Here is a 20,741-nt window from a genome sequence, read left to right as displayed (position 1 = left end):
CCTAGTGATGTTGGGGCTTATGACACCAATTTTTGTGTCTCTAGGATTCTGTGATGCTAACAGGCTCTTCCGCAGATCTTGCTAGAAGAATGCAGTAAGTGCTGTGCCTCTAATACTGACAGCCCTGGTACTAGGACTGCAGGAGGTGAACTGAGCCCTGCTCTAGTCCTACTGGGTTGCTGCAGGGTATACAGGCAATTTTTTCAGGCAGGTAAGAGTCTAGTGAAGTAAAATGCAGACAGGTCCTTTCCTACGTCCACAATACAAAATCCAATGGGATAATGGAAAATGGAATAACTGTTACAGCCCTGGTATTGCAGGTTACAAGGGAATCATTTCACAGATCTCCCTGGGTGGGAGTGGATTTTTTATCTGCTGCTTTTTTTGCTGGCCTCAGAAGCTTAAAGGAACCCCTTGGCTCATGTAGAGTGAATAAGCATGGCTCTGGTGTAATGCCCAAGAATACTCCCACATTTGCAGGATGCAGGATATATTTCCTTTAACCCACAAGTTGGCCTGGCTCTGACTCTGGTAACTTCAAATAGCAGCAGAACAGATGGGCTCATGACTTTTTACAATGCAGTCCAGTGCTCGGTGAAGGTGGGAGATGGAAGGCAGGCAATGTGACTTCTGTTCTCATAACCAATCTCAGACCTCAGTCAACTCTTCAGGTGAAAGTGAAAGTCAGTGGGTGATTGTGGACTCCTCTCTGAATTAAAGTCATTGGTGGTGGGGTATGAAGCAATTTCTTCCAACCTTGATTTGATAAGATGGCTACGCTGAGCCTGAGGCTGGCTATACAGCCTGCCAAGGCGGTGAGCTGTGTCACTGTCCTCCCTTCTGTCACCCAAAGAGTTTTGTTCTTGTTGTCCACTTCTCCACAGAAAATCTTCATTGGTCAGATACTTGGAAACACAATTCTTTTGTTCCTTTTGTATCCCTTGCTGCTGAAATTAGTGTGGCCACTTCCTATTCAGCCATCTTGGATCTGCCCCAGAATTTCTTTTTTGTAAAAGATGTGTTTGATAATAGCACATTTGAATTTGTACAAAGATTGGTGTTCATTAGTTAAATAAAAGAAAAATACAGAATAAATAAGCTTGTTTCTACAAATCAAATCTGCTAAATAGTTTCAGATGATTCAAAGGTTAATTTCATTTCCTTAATATATATTCAATGAGTTAAATTCTTTAATATAATGGAGACAAGTTTTTTAGCTTTAATATTCAGATCTTTTTAAAATTAAAAATATAATGAAGAAAGTTACAATAAAGTTGTCAAGAAGTAGGAAAATTTTATTCATTAAAAAAACTGGTGTTAAGCACAAAAACAGATTTCTGAAGCATTTAAAATAGGCCATGAAAGGTGATAAGTGATGAGAGGTAGTTGTAACATAGTAATATCTTCTATTAAAATATGTTATGGTATAAATTTTTTCCTCTTTTAATTATCAGTATCTCAAATGTTTTTTATGCAGAAAAATGATTTGCATATATATTCTTTAGGAAGTTCCTATTTCAAATCTGGCAATTGAAACTAAATATTAAGTTTCTCTTTCAGCAGGTTCAGAGGATAGACTAGAATCAATTCCAAGTTCAGACACGATTTGACAAACTAGGAAAGATGGCTTTATGTTTTGCTTTGTTTTATTTTTAAATGGAAAAAATGATTGAATTTGATTGTGAAAACTCTCCAGGAGAATACTCATATTTGGAAGCACAGACATTTCTTATTTCCCTGAACCAATTAAATATAATTTTATATGCTAATTTTGAACATCTGTAGCTTTCTCTTAAAAATTAGGGAAAGGATATTTTTCCTTATTAATTACAAATTCAGGTGCACACACATACACATACATATGCAAACATATAAGTTGTATTTTTGTTATAATATGGGACTATTATATTCTATTAATCATCACCTTTCCAGGTTAACTTTGTATAGACCTAATTAATATTCATACTGAATTTGATACTTAAATTCATTATTATTTGTTTGTTATTATTGTACTATCCCTTCATTTTTCATTCATTTTCCATTCTTGTTGCATTTATCTCTTTAAATTATTTTGGTTGTGATTAAATGTATCTGAAATCTTATAGGTAGTAGACAATGTGTTTATTTTTTTAAAAAAGATTTATTCATTTTATTTGAAAGTCCGAGTTACACAGAGAGAGGAGAGGCAGTCAGAGAGAGAAAGAGAGAGATCTTCCATCTGATGGTTCATTCCCCAATTGGCCACAATGGCCAGAGCTGCGCCAATCCGAAGCCAGGAGCCAGGAGCTTCTTCCAGGTCTCCCACATGGGTGCAGGGGCCCAAGGACTTGGGCCATCTTCTACTGCTTTCCCAGGCCATAGCAGAGAGCTGGATTGGAAGTGGAGCAGCCAGTACTCAAACTGGCGCCGACATGGGATGCCAGCACTTCAGGCCAGGGCGTTAACCAGCTGTGCCACAGCCCCAGCCCCAACAATGTGTTTAAAACAGACCAGAAAAATTCCAGCTCCTCCTACCTTCTGTTTTCTCTGGAAAATGACATTTTTCAATTGTCTACAGAAAGAATAGGGGAATCTTGCCATAACCATGTTTTAAGAATGACATGTAAGGTGTATAGGTGCGTACTGTGACTATACCACAACTTTGGATATCATGTTTTCTGTATTTCTCAGTAGAGATATAGACATGGATATAGTAACATGACTAGAGAGAGTTCCCTATATCAGTTAATTATTGAGGTAAAACAGAAGTATTTTCAAAGCCATATTTCAGTGATAAACTACATTTATTTGATCTATTATACAATTGTAGTACTGTCTTGACCAAGACAAAAGGGAAAAAAATGAAAGATACTTTCTTCTAAAGAAAATAATTTACCCATTTCCTGTTCCAATACTAAAATATTATCATTTATAAGTTGTTTTCCAATAATCTGTAATGTAAAAGATTTGAGCAGATATCAGAAATCCAGATCAGAAACTTCAGTAGTTTTATTTGGAGAATTTATATTAGAGATCCAATAAACACTCTATGAGCAACTGAAATAAATGTTTTAGGTCACAACTCATTGAAGCATCCAGAACAGAAAGATTAGAACACAAGTTACTATAATTGTGAATAGCAATTGAAAAATTTAAACATCTATCCTTCAACTAATATAGAAATTTCACAAAGCAGTAACATGTTAATGGTCTTTGCTCTAGACTGCATAATTTCTGGAAAAGACAGAGTTACAGAGAGAGGTAAAGAGAGAGAGAGAGTGAGGTCTTCTGTCCACTGGTTTACTCCCTAAATGGCTCCAATGGCCAGAGCTGAGCCAATCTGAAGCCAGGAGCCAGAAACTTCTTCTGGTTCTCCCACGTGGGTGCAAGGGCCCAAGGACTTACACCATCCTCCGCTGCTTTCCCAGGCACATCAGCAAGGAGCAGGATAGGAAATGGAGCAGCTAAAACTCAAACGTTGCCCACATGGAATGAGAGCGCTACAGGCCAGGGCTTTAATTAGCTGTGCCACACCACCAGCCCAAATTGTGTTTTATAAATATGTGATTTAATACAGATCAAATTCACCTATTATTGCTTGAAATCAGAGCTCTTAAAAAAAATAAATAAATAATGCTACATGATTCACAGTTACTTTAAAACATTAGAGTTAATTTCCTGTTTTTTTTTTTTTTTTCAGGGTATGTTCACTCTCTCATTTTAGTCTAAATACTAATGTTTCCTGAACCCATCCATACTTTATTTATCATGAGAAGGTGAAATTCCTGCAATCTCAATAGTTATTAACAAGGGACTTAATTACCACTGCAATCTGGATTAATTTAATTCAATTTAAATGAGCACTGATTTGCATCAGTATAATAATTAGGACATTTCTTAAAAGACATTCACTCTCAAATATTTCCTTTGTTTATCTGCCCTATATTTAACCTTCTCATCAAATTAAACAAATTAAAATATAAATTAATAAGTACTTATTTTCAAAAAGGTAAGCATAATTTTCATCCAATGATAAATAGGAGATTGTAAAAAAATTCAAAAATAGCTATATAATTTTCTGAACAGGAATTGACCAATAATTAATTTGACTAAATGAAGATATCAAAAATGGATTGATATACAACGGTTCTATACAATAATAGTCATGCTTTTCTTAAACATAATAGAATGAGGAGATGCATATCCACAATTAAGTTCAAAATATAATACTATAAAGGAAATTTGTATCAATTGTGTCTTTGTGCAATAAAGGGACAAAGGAAAAGTATAAGCTAAGTCTGTCTTCCCAGCATCTTTCTACTCCTTTGATTGGCAGCAGAGAACGGGGTAAACATATTTTCATAGAAAAACCTACTGAGATTTCTTTCCCTCTGCCACATGACAGACAATTTTCAACTTGATGACTGGTTAATAGCCCGAAGCCCTCTAATGAGGAGATGCAGAGCACAGACACCAGTGTGTCTGAAATGTATATATAATAAGAGTGAGACATTGACCCTTGTTACATATCTAGGGACAGGTCTCTCTGGTTCTGAGATTACATTTTTCCTCACTGTAGCCTAACCTGCCTGATATATGACATAACTGAACAACTCTTTAAAGAGAAATAACTGCCTTACACCTAATACTGTTTCTGAATGAGTTCAGTGGTGAAAAAATATTTCAAATTTTATGCCACAGCAATCAAGGCCAAAATGAAAGATTTGTAATATTTGTAGGTTCAATGACATATATGCACTATGAATTAATTAAAGCAGGACAATGGTAAGAAACAAGTAAATTAGATGTCCTGGAATAATGATATTTGGGCTGAGAAAATGATCATAAAGTAGTGGCAATATGAAAATCTAGAGAGAGTGCATTTTGGGTATAGGATCACAACATCCTGCAATGGAAATCATCAAGGTAAGCTGAGGAAACAGAAGAGGCTGAGGATACCAGAGGAAGAAACTTGAATTAGATTGGGGAGAGATGATACCAATTGGTGTCAGACCATGGATAGGTTGGGAATGCATTTGCAATGGAAATTTTTTGGAATGCTAACAATGAGCAAGGAGTGATCTAATCTGCATATTTTGAGGAGATTGTCAGTAGCATTTTTTTATAATTTTTTTTTTATTTGACAGGTAGAGTTAGATAGTGAGAGAGAGAGACAGAGAGAAAGGTCTTGCCTCTGTTGGTTCACTCCCCAAATGGCCACTACAGCCAGAGCTATGTTGATCTGAAGCCATGAGCCAGGTGCTTTTTCTGGTCTCCCATGCGGGTGCAGGGGTAAACACTTGGGCCACCCTCCACTGCCTTCCTGGGCCAGAGCAGAGAGCTGGACTGGAAAAGGAGCAACCGGAACTAGAACCCAGCGCCCATATGGGATGCCAGCTCTACAGGCGGAGGATTAACCAAATGAGCCAGGGTGCCGGCCCCATCAGTAGCATTTTAAAATATTAATTTTAGTTAGAGAAAAGTGAAGGAAGAGCCCTATGGGGCATGTATAGTGTGTAGGAAACTACTGACTCCTGCTTTATTTTACCAGACTTTACAATGTTAATCTGAGAAGGATGATTAGTTTCCCATGACAATAAAAACATCATAGAATTTCTTATGTGCTTGGCCTCTGTGTGGGAGACCCAGAAGGATCTCCTTGCTCCTGGCTCCTGGCTTTCAATCAGCTCAGCTCTGGTCTTTGGGACCATTTGGAGAGTGAATCAGCAGATGGAAGACCTTTCTCTCTCTCCCTCTATCTGTTTGTAACTCTACTTCTCAAGTAAATAAATAAAATCGTTATTGTTTTTAAAGATTTATTTATTTATTTGAAAGTCAGAATTACACAGAGAGGAGAGGCAGAGAGACACAGAGAGAGAGGTCTCCCATCCGATGGTTCACTCCCCAGTTGGCTGCAATGGCCAGAGCTGTGCTGATCCAAAGCCAGGAGCCAGGAGCCTCCTCCGGGTCTCCCATGCAGGTGATATAGTATTTTGTTCATCAAACCAGCAATTGGGGAGTGAACCAAAGGATGGAAGTCCTCTCTCTCTCTGTTTCTCCTTTTCTCTGTGTAACCCTGATTTTCAAATAAATAAATAAATCTTAAAAAAAAAAAAAAAACAGCAGTGAGATGCTGGCAATGCAGGCGGTGGCTTTACCTATACTGCTATGCCACAGCCCCCTAACATTTTATTAGTTTTACTAGTTGTATTCTTTCTAAATAGGCAAGTAGATTTACATTTGCTTATTTTCTCATTCTTTTATTGGCTTGACCTAGTAACTAATCCCTAAGTTTGAAGGCTCCCATCCTTTGTAAACATTAAAACAACAGTCCTTACATGATTTTATAATTAACACAGGAGCAAGTTAGCTCTAATTTACTAAGATTCCTGGGATGTGATCAAAACAGATGTTCAATCTATCTCATGTTTGTCACATTCTAGAACTTATATAAAATTCTGTATGGTAGTCTTGTCCACATAAAGTCAGTATTTCATTAAAGTGTGAAGGCCACATAAAATAGGAAATAATTGAATTGCTACTAAATCAATTCCATTTGTGTGGTAAAGATAAATGGTGAAAAGTTGTTTGGCTGGAAAGGCCAAATAAAGAAGGGGGAGAAAAGTTTGAATGCCAGGAAAAGGGGCAATGGATAAAGCAGGAGGAGTCTCTAAATCTCTCTAAATCTCCTCCCTTTTTGTGCAAAGTGAGAGCAGCCTGGATCTAATTAGGAAATTCCTCTCTCAGTAGCTAAATTTATAAGTTGTTGTAAAACATAGAGCTGTCCTGGGGCCGGCGCCGCGGCTCACTAGGCTAATCCTCCACCTAGCGGCGCCGGCACACCGGGTTCTAGTCCCGGTCGGGGCACCGGATTCTGTCCCGGTTGCCCCTCTTCCAGGCCAGCCCTCTGCTGTGGCCAGGGAGTGCAGTGGAGGATGGCCCAGGTGCTTGGGCCCTGCACCCCATGGGAGACCAGGAAAAGCACCTGGCTCCTGGCTCCTGCCATTGGATCAGCGCAGTGCGCCGGCCGCAGCGCGCGGGCCGCGGCGGCCATTGGAGGGTGAACCAACGGCAAAGGAAGACCTTTCTCTCTGTCTCTCTCTCTCACTGTCCACTCTGCCTGTCAAAAAAAAAAAAAAATAAATAAATAAATAAAAATAAATAAATAAATAAAAAAATAAAAATAAAAATAAAAACATAGAGCTGTCCTGGGATGAGAGATTCGAAATATTAACAACAGATCTAAAGCGTAAATACATATATTATCTTTCACATCAATGGTTATGGAATGATATAGAAAAATCATATGAAGAATGAGCTCAAACTTGGTTGCAAGTTAAACCTGTATAGTTATTGAGTCCTTTAAAGGTATTGTGGATGCGCTGGAATAAATGAAATTGCTGATTCATGGTAGTGTTAAATCTAAACAGGGGGAGGTATATGAACAAGAACTAATAGAGAAAAAGTTTCCTCACCTTGAGACTTTAAATAATTCTATTTTCTTAAGATCAATCTTTTTATTTCCACTTTTATTCTAAAGTGGATTAATCATTATATTAAGGATATAAATAATTATAATTTTTACTTTACAAGGATTGCATATAGAGAAATTTTTACTCCAATTTTTTTTAACAGAGGGATCTGTATGAACAGATTTAGTGACTAAATCATTGTCACATAAAAGTCACAAAAGATGACTTTTGATATTCCTTAATGCCAATCACTAAGTCATTTGCTTTGTCAGCTGGCTTTCCTTTCCTTTTCTGTTAAATCACAGTGGTTGTGCCACACTGTGATCTTCTCATTAACACTTTAGACACATAATTAGCGCATTATTCATTGCCTTTTATCTAATTATCTATGCAGAAAGGTTAACACTTTTCTACATGTTATGTTGTAGTAACAAAAGATTGTGAAGCATTTGTCTTTGAGTATCATTAGTATATCATTTGGTCATTCAAATTTTACCTTCAGTATTTTAGAAAAAGCAGGCGTATGTGAATTTTAGAATACAAGATAAAAAAAATCAATCTGAAAACATGACTAAAAAGTGTTGTTTTTGTTTTGAGAAGGTTTTAAAATAACAAATTCTATATAAATCATTTTCATTTTCATAAGGTGTGTTTAATGATTCTTATAAAATCTGTGAAAATAGATTGACCTCAAACCACTCTCTGAGTTTTCTCAAATAACATGGAATAGATAGAGAAAGAGATAAGAAAGAAAAAATAAAAGTGAGAAGGCTGATTTTTAGATTAGTAAATAATTATAGTTTGCAAAATTAAAAAAAACTCAACATTTTTAAGTAAGAAGTATTTTCTAAGAAAAAGCTCTCCTCTAAGTGAAGCTATAGTCCTGAAGTGATACTTTATCTTTGTTATTACTGTTGTTGTTGTTATTAAATAGTAGTTCCTTGGGATAACAGAAAGAAGTTATTCATTTTTGTTTCCCTACAGCAACTACATCACTGACATATTCAACCCAACAAGATTTCAAATGGCATTCCCTAGGGAAACAAGAAGCGGTATGTAGAGGTGCATGTATATGTGTTTGTAGAGAAGAAAAATCTAAAAAAATACTTTAAGGGAAAACCTTATAGTTCTCTTTTTCTTGCCCAGGAGGAAAAAATAATTCAGAGATATTTAAAGAAATTTATATGTAAATATTAACTATATCAATTAAATAACTATAAAATGATTATAACAATATAATTATATAAATAATTTTATTACCACAATATGCATTAATACTATAATTATAGTAAAATGTATAGATCACATTGAAATATTCATAATTACATATTTATAATTATAAATAGATTGAATTATAATTATATTGTGATTAAATAACTTATCTTTAAAATACTTTTGATGTTCCAAATTGTTTAGGCAATAGAAGATAAGAAAGACATTGGGAGTGTCAGTTCATTCTCCTTGAAATACTAATTTTAATCCTTTTGAGTTTCTATTCAGTAAAATATTTTGGATTTGAAAATGCTTGCAGGATTCCAGAAAGTTCTTCATATTAAGACTTGACCAGTTTAGAGTTAAAAATGTGCCAGCAAATTCTAATTCAATCCCATCAAGGTGATATGTACCAATGCCATCTCACTAGTCAAAGTGATAAGTTTCAGTTCATAATTGATTGTAATTATAAGATTAAGAGTCAAAGGGATCACATAAATAAGACTAGTGTCTGCTAATACTAACTGATAGAATTAAAAAGGAGAGAATGATCCAACATGGGAAGTGGGATACACAGCAAAACACACAGAATGGCAGATGTTCTGAATAGCACTCTGGCCTCAGAATCAGCCCTTAAGGCATTTGGATCTGGCTAAAAAGCCCATGAAGGTATTTCAGGCATGGAAAGCCAAAACACTGTGGCAAAAATGACCTAAATGAAAGATCTCTGTGATGAGATCCCAGTGGAAAGAACAGGCCATCAAAGAAGGAGGTGCCTTTCTCTGAAGGGAGGAGAAAACTTCCACTTTGACTATGGTCTTGTCTAAATAAGATCAGAGTTGGCAAACTCAAAAGGCTTCCATAGCCTTGGCAGCTCATGAGAAGAACCTAGGGTAATTACTGAAGCCATAAACAAGAGTGTCAATTGTTAAACAACAACAGGAGTCACTGTGCACTTACTCCCCATGTAGGATCTCTGTCCTTAATGTGTTTTACAATGTGAATTAATGGTATAACTAGTTCTCAAACAGTACTTTACAGTTTGTGTTTCTGTGTGGGTGTAAACTGTTGAAATCTTTACTTAATATATGCTAAACTGATCTTCTGTATATAAAGAGAATTGAAAATGAATCTTGATGTGAATGGGATGGGAGAGGGAGCGGGAGATGAGAGCATTGCGGGTGAGAGGGACATTATGGGGGGGGAAGCCACTGTAATCCAAAAGTTGTACTTTCAAAATTTATATTTATTAAATAAAAGTTAAAAAAAATTAAAAAAGACTTGACCAGTTAAACATTGTCTCCATTGTTTCCCAGATTTGCACTTTATGAAAAACTTAGAGCTATGAGAAAAGAAAATTTTATTTTCACAAAGTTGGAGAACACTACAGAGTTGAGAATTTAGCTGTGTGGTAAGAAGAGACCTTGCTAGAAATTTCAGCTCCATTAAAAATATTGAGGGTGCTCATTGACAGGCTGTTTGACAAGTTCATTTTTCAAGATACAAACATGCACTTTTTGTTCCCAAAAAGAACTAGTAAACAGTCAGAAATAGAATAAAAGAATAATAGAGTCTGAGTTGAAATGAAAAAAAGTATCAGAAAAAGAATATTCAGATAATATAATCTTATATTCTTGTAACATTTGACAGTCATAAGATTGGTTTCCATAATTTAATTTTATCATGTTTGCTTTTAATTTAAAATTTAATTACTTTTAGTGCATATTGCTTCATATTAATTAGTGCTTTATTTGGTAAAATTATTTTGATAGACAAGGGGATGCTTTATAGTTGTGACTAAATTTACTTAGTTCACAAAAATGAAGAAAAATGCATTTTTAAATATTCCATGTATAAAGAACTCATGTATAATTTATGGCTAAAGTGCATGGAAGGAATTATCTTATTTCTTCCTCACATTTATCTGACAAATTATCATTTATTCCTTTATGAGGGAGAGAAGGGTAAAAAGAAGGAGGAATAGGAGGGAAGGTGATGGAGTGGGGGTTGGGGTGGGGGAGGATGTTAGACTTTCATCCAATGCTTTACTTCTCAAAAGCCTAAGATGAACCAAGGCTAGGATGAGCAACAATGGGTCGTAGGAACCCAATCACTTCAGACATCAGCCTTGCTTTCCAGGGTATACAATAGAAAAATGCTGGAGTCAGGAGTACTCTCAGCACTCTGGTATTGGACCAGGGTATGTTAATCAGCATCTCAACTGCTAGTCTACATGCCTGTTCACCCATTTTTTTAAAGTAATGTTGGTGAGGAAATAACCATATTTCAGCATTCATAAAACTATGATGGATCTCCCCAATGCTTCTATCAGCTCTCTGTGTCTTTTTCCCTTTCTCTCCTTCTTTTTAAAAATATTTATTTATTTTTTTTATTAATGTACTTACTTACTTACTTACTTATATATTTGAATGGCAGGGCATCAGAGAGCAAGGGACAGACAGAGAGAGAGAGATTGAGACAGAGATCAGTTTTCCATCTGCTGGTTCATTTTCCAAATGACTGCAACATTTGGAGCTGGGCCAGGTTGGAACCAGGAGCCAGGATCTTCATTCAGGTCCCCCACTTGGAGGGCAGGGGCTACAGTTCTTGGGTTATCTTGCGATGCTTTCCTAGCAACATCACTGGGGAGCTGGATCAGAAATGGAGTAGCCAAGACTTGTACCAGCACTCACCCAGTTGGCATGCTCGAGTCCCAAGCAGCATGTTAAGCTGCCATGCCACAACACCAGCCCCCTGCCTTTCTCTCTTTACCATGCAGCTAATACTATGGTGAATTTCAATGTTACATGAAATGGAGCTTTCTATAAATATTTTCATCAAATTGTTTATAAGTAAAAAAACATTTGCAGTCTCCTCATCATAAAAAAAAATAAAGAGGCGGGGGTTGGCCTTGTGGCACAATAGGTTAATACTCTGCCTGTGGCGCTGGCATACCATATGGGTGCCGGTTGCTCCACTTCCAATCCAGCTCTCTGCTGTGGCCCGAGAAGGCAGTGGGGTTGGCCCAAGTCCTTGGGCCCTGCACACACGTGGGGGACCCAGAAGAAGCTCCTGGCTCCTGGCTTCAGATCGGCGCAGCTCTGACCGTTGCGGCCATTGGGGAGTGAATCAACAGACAGAAGACCTTCCTCTCTGTCTCTCCTTCTCACTGTCTGTAACTCTACCTCTCAAATAAATAAATAAAATATTTTAAAAAAAAAGAGGCATTCACAGAAAAATTCTGTATAAATTCGGCCCTTTTAAAAGTAAAAACTATTGTAATGGACCTGGCTTTTATATTGAGTGACACCATTAAAGTAGAGAAATAGCCAGGTTAGAACGCAGAGCAAATATTCTTGGGAAAACATTCTCAAAAGCTGTTCTTGTAAGTGCTCTTAGCACTGTTTCTGTGGCTCAAATTCAGAAAAGCACATTAACAATGTGTTAGCTTGGAGATAATCAACAAGAATGATGATCATCCCTCAGCAGACCAGGTCATTCTATATCCTGCACAAATGTATTCTGTAATAATAGAACTAGTGGTGTTGGTTTGACTCAGATATACATTTGCGTGTGTGTGTGTGTGTGTATGTGATGGAATTTTGATACCGTAAGTAGTGATATGACTCTCACTATGACATTATCTTCTCTGGTTGAAGATTTTAGTTTATAAATTCCTACATCATATTGAAACATTCATCACTGCATATTTAAAAACATTATTTTCATACAATAATTTTATGTTTGCTATTTTTTCAAGTGATTTTGATTTTAAGGTCAATGATTGTCATTCTAACAAATTATTATAAATTTATCTTGCTTAAAATGTTTGTATTGTGTCTAGATTACTTGAACATGACAATGACATTAAAAAATTGAGAGATAGAAACAAGCAAAAGAATTTATCTCATCTACTTCCTTCTCTAAATATTAAATGAGTTTAATGTGACATCTGCATTTACACAACTTGTCAACTCATATGTCTTCTGTGAGAAGATTGACAATATCAGTAGTGACAGATTCTGAGGAATCCATATAATAGATTAATAGCCATGTAAGACAGAAGTCTAGTGAGCAGGTGGTAGGACACAACTGTTAAATGTGCATCTTACACTCATTAAAAACATCTGCAAGTGAGAAAATTAATAAAACAAACTATAGTTGCTAAACAGAAAGAAAAACAAAGTCATGAAGCATATGACTTCTAGATGGATAAAATATTTTATTGTGTTACAGAAAAAATTAAATAAACCAATAAAATTTAACTAATATTCCTATTACTATACCAAGGTAAAAATTTTTATATGTGATCCCTATTTTAGAAGTGGCTACCTATAGGTAGCTTTATATTTCATTTATTCAATATATTGAGGTTAGTTTTCCATTTCAAATTTAAAAGAAATTATTAGAATAACGTGGACATCAATTATGTAATATGGATAGGACATAGCATAACTTGACATTAAGAGTTAAAATTAATTCAATTTTTCATGCAATTGTTTTGTTTACAATAGCATTAATTATCACCAAGCCTACCATTAAAAGTTCTTTAAGGTAAATTTTTCTATTTGTATTAAGTAAATTCACTAAAGGTTCAAGAATAAAATCTTTGTGATGACATTATTATATACATATTTATATAAATATATAAAATATATAATATAATATATATTCATGCAAATATATTTCTACTTATAAATATATATTTATATAAATTTATAATTATATACAAATATATATGTATGCATTATAATATATAACTATATAAGTTTATTTGTATTTTCATATATTATTTATATGTTTATATGATATTATATAAATTATTTATATATTTATATTTATGTATTTATTTTATATGTATATTTATGGTGAATTTATATGATAACATTGCAAAGACCTTGTAAGAAACAGTGGCAAAAGTAAGAATAAAGGTTGACACTGTGGTGTAGTGGGCTAAGACTCCTCCTGCAGCACTAACATTGCATATGGGTACCAGTTCGTGTCCTGGCTGCGCCTCTTCTATGCAGCTGTTTACTAATGGCCCAGGAAGGCAGTGGAAGTTGGCCCAAGTGCTTAGGCACCTGCACCTGCTTGAGAGACCTAGAAGAAGCTCCTGGGTCCAGCCATTGTGGCCATTTGGGAAGAGAACCAGCTGGAGGAAGACCATTCTCTCTGTCTCTCCCTGGGTCTGTAACTCTACTTCTAGAATAACATAAATAAATATTAAAAAAGAATGAAAATATTGATCAAATTGGCTAACAATATTGCTCAACTAAATTTATACTGAAAGTTATCCTCAGATTTTAAGTTGCTAATTTTCTTTTTTTTTAACATTTATTTAATGAATATAAATTTCCAAAGTACGATTTATGGATTACAATGGCTTCCCCCCCATACCGTCCCTCCCATCCACAACCCTCCCCTTTCCCACTTCCTCTCAATAATTGCACTGGGCTGTCAGCACTGCAGGCGGTGATATTACTCACTATGGCACAGTGCTGGCCCCTGCACATGTTATTAAAATAATCTACATCAATGTAAGATTTACTTTAAATTGAATCTGACTCCTCAGTACAAAAATCCTATACCTATATATTTTCAGTGGAGAGGAATAGACAATAACCAAAAAAAAAAATAAAATAAAAAAAATAAATAAACAAAACATCGAGGGTGGAGGCAAGATGGCGGAATAGAAAGGGAGCACACTGATAGTCCGGGGAGAGACAGTTTAATAAAAGTGGAGATACTGCAGGTTCAAGGAAGAGTAGGGGAGGAAACAGCAGAAGAAACTCTTCCGGAACGCGTGATTCACAGTGGACCTGCATGGAGAGAGTGGGAGCCTACAATTCGGGACACCAGCGGCAGACTCAACACACCAGCGCTGGAATGTGAGGTGAGACGAACCTCAATAGCCCGAGACACTGGCAGGCAAGCGGAGAGAGGAGACTAGAGGGAACGACCCCCGGGGGGGGGGGAGTTCACCAGGCTAACTGGAAGAGAGAGAGAGAGAAAAAAAAAGGTGACTGGTACGGACATGGGTTTCACTCTCTCCGCTCACCTCCAAAGGCAAGCAAGACAAAGAGCAGGTGCCATCTTGGACATAAGTCATAAGCAGAGCGACCTCAGGTCTGCACTGGCCCTGAGCATAGCAGAAAAAATTGACTCTGGGTGGGGCGAATTAACAGGAGATTAGGACCTAGTAAATTTGTGGTGCTACTGAACTGAGACTGTGAAAAAAGAGACGGTGGGGGAGAGAACTCACGGAATTCACGTGAGCACTCTCCAGAGACGCTACAATTCCGTAACTTTGGCAACCCAGTGGGAGACAGAAGGAGAATTTGAGCCCACTCTGAGGGCAGAACAGATTCCCTGTGTGGTCCTTGGGAAAGAGCTTCCGATCTCTGGCTCCTGTGGGTATATCATTTGCCTGCTAACTACCTCCAACTTCGCTCAGCTGTGCGGAATTACTTCCCTTTTGAATCAAAAAAAGAAAGAGAGAGAGAGAGGTCTACCATGCCTAACCTGGGAGTGTCACCTTTGGCACACCAAACAGAGCTCTCAGGCCACACCCATCTCAAGCCCTAAGGCTCCATCAAAAACAGATAGTCCACTTAATCTAGAGTCATAGTATAACAAGAAAAAGCACCACAGTGAAGAAACCAAATATCTCCAATATGCCAAATAACAAACGCAAAAACTGAGGTAATAAAAACAAGGAAGTCACCATGACGCCCCCAAATGAAAAAGATACCCCAATTCAAGATTATGAAGATGATGAGATAGAAGAAATACAAGAAGCAGATCTCAAAAAATTGATAAGAACATTAAGAAGTTCTCAAAAACAAATTCTTGAACTACAGAAATCCTTAATGGACAAGATAGAAAATCTCTCTCGTGAAAATGAAATTTTAAGGAAGAATCAAAATGAAACAAAACAACTAGTACAACAGGAAACTGTGATAGTGACGAGAAATCATAATGAAGTGAAGAATTCAATAGATCAAATGAAAAACACAATAGAGAGCCTTACAAACAAAATGGGTGAAGCAGAAGAGAGAATTTCGGACTTAGAAGACAGAGAACAGGAAAGGATACAGTCAGACCAAAGAAAAGAAGAGGAAATTAGAAATCTAAAACATATTGTCAGGAATCTTCAGGATACTATTAAAAAACCCAACATTCGGGTTCTAGGAGTTCCTGAAGGCATGGAGAGGGAGAAAGGATTAGAAGGCCTTTGTAGTGAGATATTAGCAGAAAATTTCCCAGGTTTCGAGAAGGACAGAGAAATCCTAGAACAGGAAGTTCACAGAACCCCTAATAAACACGACCAAAAGAGATCCTCACCACGACACGTTGTAATTAAACTCTCCACAGTGAAACATAAAGAAAAGATCCTAAAATACGCAAGAGAGAAACATCAGATTACTCTCAGAGGATCTCCAATCAGACTCACAGCTGACTTCTCATCAGAAACCCTACAAGCTAGGAAGGAATGACGAGATATAGCCCAGGTACTAAGAGAGAAAAACTGCCAGCCCAGAATATTATATCCTGCTAAGCTATAATTTCTGAATGAAGGTAAAATAAAGACTTTTCATAGCAAACAGAAATTGAAAGAATTTGTCGCCACTCGTCCAGCCTTGCAAAAGATGCTAAAAGATGTGTTACACACAGAAACACAGAAACCTGGTTATCAATATGAAAGAAGGTAAAGGAAGGAAACCTCACAGCAAAAGATTACAGGGAATTCAAAGCATATATTAGAACTTATCTTTGGCAAATGGCAGGGCAAAGTTACCACTTATCATTAGTCACATTGAACGTTAATGGCCTGAACTGTCCAGTTAAAAGACACCGATTGTCTGATTGGGTTAAGGAATAAAACCCATCTATTTGTTGCTTACAAGAACACATCTTACCAACAAAGATCCATACAGACTGAAAGTGAAAGGCTGGAAAAAGATATACCATGCCAACAGAAATGAAAAAAGAGCGGGCATAGCCATCTTAATATCGGACAACATAAACTTTACCACAAAAACTGTTAAGAGAGACAAAGAGGGACACTATATAATGATTAAGGGATCAATTCACAGGAAGATATAACAATTATCAATGTATATGCACCTAACTACAGGGCACCGGTTTATCTAAAAGATTTGTTAAGGGACTTAAAGGGAGACTTAGACCCCAATGCAATAGTACGGGAGGACTTCAATACTCCACTCTCAGAAATAGACAGATCAACAGGACAGAAGATCAACAAGGATACAGTAGATTTAAATGACACTATAGCCCAAATGGATCTAACAGATATATACAGAACTTTCAATCCTATAGCTAAAGATTTGCATTCTTCTCAGCAGTACCTGGAACCTTCTCTAGGATTGACCACATACTAGGCCATAAAGCAAGTCTCAGCAAATTCAAAAGAATTAGAATCATGCCATGCAGCTTCTCAGACCATAAAGGAATGAAGTTGGAAATTAGCAACTCAGGAATCCCTAGAGCATACGCAAACACATGGAGATTGAACAACATGCTCCTGAATGAACAATGAGTCATAGAAGAAATTAAACGAGAAATCAAAAATTTTCTGGAAGTAAATGAGGATAACAACACAACATACCAAAACTTACGGGATGCAGCAAAAGCAGTGTTAAGAGGAAAGTTTATATCAATAGGTGCCTACATCAAGAAATTGGAAAGGCACCAAATAGATGAGCTTTCAATTCACCTCAAGGATCTAGAAAACCTACAGCAAACCAGACCCAAATCTAGTAGGAGAAGAGAAATAATTAAAATCAGAGAAGAAATCAACAGGATTGAATCAAGAAAAACATTACAAAAAATCAGCCAAACGAGGAGCTGGTTTTTTGAAAAAATAAACAAAATTGACACCCCATTGGCCCAACTAACTAAAAAAAGAAGAGAAAAGACCGAAATCAATAAAATCAGAGATGAAAAAGGAAATGTAACAACAGACACCACAGAAATAAAAAGAATCATCAGAAATTACTACAAGGACTTGTATGCCAGCAAACAGGGAAACCTATCAGAAATGGATAGATTCCTGGACACATGGAACCTACCTAAATTGAACCAGGAAGACATCGAAAACCTAAACAGACCCATAACTGAGACAGAAATTGAAACAGTAATAAAGGCCCTCCCAACAAAGAAAAGCCCAGGACCAGATGGATTCATGCTGAATTCTACCTGACATTTAAAGAAGAACTGACTCCAATTCTTCTCAAACTATTCAGAACAATCGAAAAAGAGGGAGTCCTCCCAAATTCTTTCTATGAAGCCAGCATCACCTTAATTCCTAAGCCAGAAAAAGATGCAGCATTGAAAGAGAATTACAGACCAATATCCCTGATGAACATAGATGCAAAAGTCCTCAATAAAATTCTCGCCAATAGAATGCAACAACACATCAGAAAGATCATCCACCCAGACCAAGTGGGATTTATCCCTGGTATGCAGGGATGGTTTAATGTGCGCAAAACAATCAATGTGATACACCACATTAACAGACTGCAAAAGAAAAACCATATGATTATCTCAATAGACGCTGAGAAAGCATTTCATAAAATACAACACCCGTTCATGATGAAAACTCTAAGCAAACTGGGTTTGGAAGGAACATTCCTCAATACAATCAAAGCAATCTATGAAAAACCCACAGCCAACATCCCATTGAATGGGGAAAAGTTGGAAGCATTTCCACTGAGATCTGGTACCAGACAGGGATGCCCACTCTCACCACTGCTATTCAATATAGTTCTGGAAGTTCTAGCCAGAGCTATTAGGCAAGAAAAAGAAATTAAAGGATACAAATTGGGAAGGAAGAACTCAAACTATCCCTCTTTGCAGATGATATGATTCTTTATTTAGGGGACTCAAAGAACTCTTCTAAGAGATTATTGGAACTCATAGAAGAATTTGGCAAAGTAGCAGGGTATAAAATCAATGCACAAAAAAACAACAGCCTTTGTATACACAGACAATGCCATGGCTGAGGAAGAACTTCTAAGATCAATCCCATTCACAATAGCTACAAAAACAATCAAGGACCTTGGAATAAACTTAACCAAGGACGTTCAAGATCTCTACGATGAAAATTACAAAACCTTAAAGAAAGAAATAGAAGAAGATACCAAGAAATGGAAAAATCTTCCATGCTCATGGATTGGAAGAATCAATATCATCAAAATCTCCATTCTCCCAAAAGCAATTTATAGACTCAATGCAATACCAATCAAGATACCGAAGACCTTCTTCTCAGATCTGGAAAAAATGGTGCTGAAATTCATATGGAGACACAGGAGACCTCGAATAGCTAAAGCAATCTTGGACAACAAAAACAAAGCTGGAGGCATCACAATACCAGATTTCAGGACATACTACAGGGCAGTTGTTATCAAAACAGCATGGTACTAGTACAGAAACAGATGGATAGACCAATGGAACAGAATTGAAACACCAGAAGTCAACCCAAACATCTACAGCCAACTCATATTTGATCAAGGATCCAAAACCAATCCCTGGAGTAAGGAATGTCTATTCAATAAATGGTGCTGGGAAAATTGTATTTCCACATGCAGAATCATGAAGCAAGACCCCTACCTTTCACCTTACACAAAAATCCACTCAACAGGGATTAAAGACTTAAATCTACAACCTGACACCATCAAATTATTAGAGAGCATTGGAGAAACCCTGCAAGATATAGGTACCAGCAAAAAAATGACTTCTTGGAAAACACCCCAGAAGCAAAGACAGTCAAAGCAAAAATTAACAATTGGGATTGCAACAAATTGAGAAGTTTCTGTACTGCAAAAGAAACAGTCAGGAAAGTGAAGAGGCAACCAACAGAATGGGAAAATATATTTGCAAACTATGCAACTGATAAAGGGTTGATAACCAGAATCTACAAAGAAATCAAGAAACTCCACAAGATCAAAACAAACAACCCACTTAAGAGATGGGCCAAGGACCTCAATAGACATTTTTCAAAAGAGGAAATCCGAATGGCCAACAGACACATGAAAAATGTTCAAGATCACTAGCAATCAGGGAAAAGCAAATCAAAACCACAATGAGGTTTCACCTCACCCCAGTTAGGATGGCTCACATTCAGAAATCTAACAACAACAGATGCTGGTGAGGATGTGGGGAAAAAGGGACACTAACCCACTGTTGGTGGGAATGCAAACTGGTTAAGCCACTATGGAGTCAGTCTGGAGATTGCTCAGAAACCTGACTGTAACCCTACCATTCAACCCAGCCATCCCACTCCTTGGAATTTACCCAAAGGAAATGAAAGTGGCAAACAAAAAAGCAGTCTGCACCTTAATGTTTTTTGCAGCTCAATTCACAATAGCTAAGACCTGGAACCAACCCAAATGCCCATCAACAGTAGACTGGATAAAGACATTATGGGACGTGTACTCTATAGAATACTATACAGCAGTCAAAAACAACGAAACCCAGTCATTTGCAACAAGATGGAGGAATTTGGAAAACATCATGCTGAGTGAATTAAGCCAGTCCCAAAGGGACAAATATCATACGTTCTCCCTGATTGGCGACAACTAACTGAGCACCAAAGGGGAAACTTGTTGAAGTGAAATGGACACTATGAGAAACAATGACTTGATCAGCTCTTGTCCTCACGGTTGATGTACAATGTAATACTTTATCCATTTTAGTATTTTTTTTTTTGTTCTAGAACCATTGGTTGAACTCTGTAATTAACACACAATTATTCTTAGGTGTTTAAATTTTAACTGAAAAGTGATCCCTGTTAGGAATTTGGAAAACATTATGTTGAGTGAAATAAGCCAATCCCAAAGGGACAAATACCACTTGTTCTCCTTGATAGGTGACAACTAACTGAGCACCAAAAAGGAAACCTGTTAAAGTGAAATGAACAATATGAGAAATAGTGACTTGATCAGCCCTCACCCTGACTGTTGATGCGTAGCTTAATATGTTATCCCTCTTAGTATTTTGTTTGTTTGTTCTACTTAATACTTTTGGTTGAATACTGTAATCAATACACAATTCTTC

The sequence above is a fragment of the Oryctolagus cuniculus genome, chromosome 4, assembly GCF_051225735.1.
Source record: "Oryctolagus cuniculus isolate XC-2025 breed Fujian yellow rabbit chromosome 4, ASM5122573v1, whole genome shotgun sequence".
Taxonomy (NCBI): Eukaryota; Metazoa; Chordata; class Mammalia; order Lagomorpha; family Leporidae; genus Oryctolagus; species Oryctolagus cuniculus.
The sequence above is the reverse complement of the archived record's forward strand: the minus strand, read 5'-3'. Positions refer to the sequence as shown.